This window comes from Fukomys damarensis, unplaced genomic scaffold (genome assembly GCF_012274545.1).
Source record: "Fukomys damarensis isolate Sample0158 unplaced genomic scaffold, DMR_v1.0_HiC HiC_scaffold_10, whole genome shotgun sequence".
Lineage (NCBI taxonomy): Eukaryota > Metazoa > Chordata > Mammalia > Rodentia > Bathyergidae > Fukomys > Fukomys damarensis.
Genome location: NW_022900922.1, coordinates 28,548,936 through 28,553,030, shown reverse-complemented (window position 1 = coordinate 28,553,030; position 4,095 = coordinate 28,548,936). Strand labels below are relative to the sequence as shown.

At 38.7% G+C, this 4,095-nt stretch overlaps 1 long non-coding RNA gene across 2 annotated transcripts; it reads right to left on the bottom strand.

The window, feature by feature from the left end:
- Window positions 1-740: 740 nt before the first annotated feature.
- LOC104861436 lies at window positions 741-3,656 on the bottom strand. Of its 2 annotated transcripts, XR_780036.1 has the most exons (5): window positions 3,525-3,656; window positions 3,289-3,432; window positions 2,326-2,500; window positions 1,528-1,721; window positions 741-902 (listed from the first exon to the last, which is right to left on the bottom strand). It is a non-coding gene; the product is annotated as an uncharacterized LOC104861436 (long non-coding RNA). The 2 variants fall into 2 exon arrangements; XR_780035.1 differs by lacking the exon at window positions 3,525-3,656 and having other exon boundaries at window positions 3,289-3,437.
- Window positions 3,657-4,095: the final 439 nt, after the last annotated feature.

Below are 4,095 nucleotides of genomic sequence, written 5' to 3'. Positions count from 1 at the left end.
TCTTCATGAAGATGGTTCTGTAGTTCTATGTTACCAGTGAGAAAAATGGATAATAAACCATCTGCAAATTGTACATATGTGTGGCTATGCAGTCGGCCTTGGTATCCCTGGAGAGTTGGTTCCAAAGTCCCACGCAATATCAAAGTCCACGGATGCACAGGTCCCTTATACAAATTGCATAGTGTGTAACCTACACATCTCCTCATGTATGCTTTATATCATCTCTCAATGACCCATATTACACAATACAGTATAAATGCTATGCCAATAGTTGCCCTACTATATTGTTTAGAGAACAGTGATAAGAAAACATTGTATATGTTCAGTACAGGCATAATATTTTTCTCAAATATTTTCTCAATTTGGTTGAACCCATGGATACAGAACCCATGTATAGAGAGGGGCAACTCTACAAGTATTACAGATACAGACACATAAGCACATATACCACAGGAATGCTGAGATGAAGAGGAAGAGTCTTCAATTAAATATTAGATAAGGCAAATTTCTGTATCTAAAAAAGACATCTTGAAATATAAATTTATAGTGCAGAACTAGAGTTGCCAAATGCTAAAACTCATAATAAGCATTATAATAACAAATGCTCATTCTTAAAAGAAATCTACCAGCACTGTGTAATGAAAGCAGGCTGAAAACCCCGTTGCACACTCTTTTGTCAGTGTAACAAAATCCTTTTTTCACTTTGTTTTATCACTGTAAGTGATGTGACTCTAGTGGTGACTACTGATGTCCTCTTGGTAGGCTAATACAAAGAAACTTTTCTGAAAAAGAATGGAAAATAAAAACCTTGAGCAGGAAAAGTGCGCATTCCAAGTATATTAGCTAATTTCCTGCATAATGAAAGGACGGACGTGTGGACAATGTGTGTTGCTGCATTTTATCTGTAAAAAAGGAAAAAGAAAAGATGCAAATGCATTTCCTTATCTTCTGGAATCCTGCTAGAACATTTACTTAAACAGTAACTTTGTGCAGCTTTGAAAGGATTGTCAATACTACCTGCTGTTTTAAACAAAATAAAATTAAAGCTTTCTCTTCATACCTCCAGCAGTCTTACATTTTAATGAAACAGATTCAAAACAGCACAATGCATATTTCTAGGCTTTGATCATTAAAATTCTTCATCTGTGGCCTACTAGCCACAAATAACAAACTTGAGAAAATAAGCCAAATGAGATGGCCTCTTGTGTCTTTTTACCATTTTCTGGGTTTTTGAACTTTTTCTTCCCACTTACTGAAGCAAAGATAACCCAAGCAAGCCAACTATCTGTCCCATCTTTCCAATCAGCTTGCAAATATCAAGCTAGGAGTGACCTTATTCCTTATTTCATCAAAAAGGGACTTAGTGACTTATCTAACCTGCTCCTGGAGGAGTGAAATGATATTGACCAGAACGGCAAATTATAAAGTTGTGAGTCAAGGTTGACGGTACAGAAACAACAGGAAATAACTAGGGAGCTATTCACAGCTTGTCATACTGGCTGATGTAAGACCACACGTGTGTCTTACCTTGACAGTAGCTTAGCCTCTGGAATTTCCTTCCACTGGAGCACATTTCTTGGTTCCTTGAACCCAGGAAGCAGAGTGGAATGTGTGCAGTGAGGGAAAGACATGCTGTGCTGCTATCTTTAGTTTGAATCTCCAAAAGGCCACTGACCAGCTGGATGGCTTTGACAGTTTCATAATGAGCTTGAACTATGTAACTGTAAAATGGATATAAAAACATATTTCTAACAGTACCATATGAGAAACTGAAGATAATAGGCAAAAAAAAATATTTCAAACCTATCTTTAACCATATTGAGAGCATCACTGAAGTTAGACTATAAAAGAAAGAATGGAAGACAGTAATGTTGAAAAGTAGAAAAAAAAACCCTGGAGAGTAGGATAAATCAAGTAACTCTGCAGCAAAAGCTTTACCTAAAATCTTATAAGCAGCATGAGGCAGGGAAGTCAGATGATGGAGATTTTCAGAAAGGAGGACTTGGGGACCTGTCCTACACTGGAGCTGTTCTGCTACAATCTGTGTCCTCTCAGATTCATTTCTGAAAAGCACTGCAAAAAGCAGTACTCATGGGAAAAATCACCATGATATCAACTGTGTGAACTGCAAGGCAGTCTTGGCAAACACTACTTTTCTTCACCCATTTGGCTCATGCCAAGTTGGCATATTCAGAATTCTCTGTTATTCAATCTAAGTAAAGCACTTTTACTTGGAGGTATTTGCACTGCTTTGCTAAATTGGAAAGCTAATGGTCCATCGGTAATATGCAGTTATGGTGTTTTATGGAAAGACGGCATTTTTACCATGATCCAAAGGTGGTATTGTCTTTGAAAGACGGACTGAAGTGAGGCTCCTCTCCATATGTCTTGGCAGAAGTGAGGCATCTGTGTGCTTCAGTGCTGGGCCCTTCCTGTCTTGGCTCAGCAGCTGTGCAGATCAGCACTTCCGGCTCTGTTCCACATCCATCACCACGAGGATCTGCAGCCATAGAGCAGAGGTTTTCAATCTGCAGGCATGGTTGCTACTGGCTGGGTAAGTGGATTTACTTCTGAAAACATCTATTAAGCACTTTTTCATGCAAGTCACTGTGTGAACCTTAATTTTTTTAGCTAGCTTGCCCAGTATCCCCAAAATCTGCAGAAACAATTTCAATGTATGTCAGAAAGTATTTTGCACAAATAAGAAGTTGCCTCAAAAGAAGAAAAAAAGTTGCAAAAATATACTAATATTCACCATATTATGGTTAGATGTAAATTTTGGATAGGCAAAGAGTCCATGGACAGCTCAGAAAAAAACAAAAAAAAACACTCCCTAAAAGCAAAAAACTGGTAAGTTGAGCTTTATCAAAAATTTAAAATATCAGCATCTCATTCAGAAACCAAATTAACATGCTGCCTATTCAGAAGAATGTTTGTAGTACATATCTGATAAAGGATACATAAATAACTTCTACATTCACTAATTTTAAAAATATGACAAATATTTGTGAAAGTTTTAGGTGTTGAGAAGAAGTTATCAAAGCAGACATGAGATAAGATTAATAATAACACCAACAAGAATGAAAATGGGGAAAGGATATTCAGAGGAAGGAGTTGGGAGCGAAGGGTATTAAAAAACAAACAAACCATGAGCTGTATTTTGTACCCACTCCCCAACGCGACTGGAGGCTGCGTATACTGCGAATATGTACTAATTTAAAAAATAAGGGAACATGCTTCCAACATCACTAGCTGTCAGTGAGATGTAATTTTAAATCAATAAAGTACCGTTTTCCACTTTGGTCAGATTAAAAGCAGTCACAACACCAAGTATTACTGAAGATATGCAGCACGGGAAACTCTGCTACTGCTGGTGTTCAGTCGCAGGGTGCATGACTTTGGAGCGCGGACTCTCAGAGAATCCTCTTCTCCCTACAAACGCGTGTAACTTAGTGACAGGAAAACCTGTGGGAACGTGCATCCTTGGGTGACCCTGCCATTGTGCAATCACAGAGTGCACTTACATAAACCTAGACAGTCCCCTTCTAGACCGGTCTCTCCCCCGGCTCCCAGCGCAGTCAAGATCTGTGTTAAACGCGAGATGCCCGTGGCTGCTGCCAGCATCACGTGGCAGAATGTCTTCCAGCAAACTTTTATTTTCTGTAAGTAGAGGAAGTACACTCTAAAACAGCTCAGCAAATATATAAACTAGTAACATAGTCATTTACTATCAGTATCAAGATTTTAAAAATGTTTTTTCTTGGTACCTATTTGCAGTACATAATGATTACATTTACTGTGGGGGGTTGCATATGTGCAGAATACACCTTAATTATTTTTTAGTCCCCTTCTCCGCCCTCCAGCCCCCGACCCCTCTCACTCTTATTCGCCTTCCCATTTGCAAAAGCTCTATTTCCATTTTATTCTTCAGTTCTCTTTCTCTTTCTAAACCCTTTTCCCTTTCTGCTATCTCTGCTTCCTCCCTCTCTTGTTCTCCTTCCCATTTAAAGAAAGATCTCTATGTATAAATGGTATCCCAAAGCTTATGCTTTGAAAGCTGGGTCCTAAGACTCTGCTGCTCTTTGGAGGTGGGCC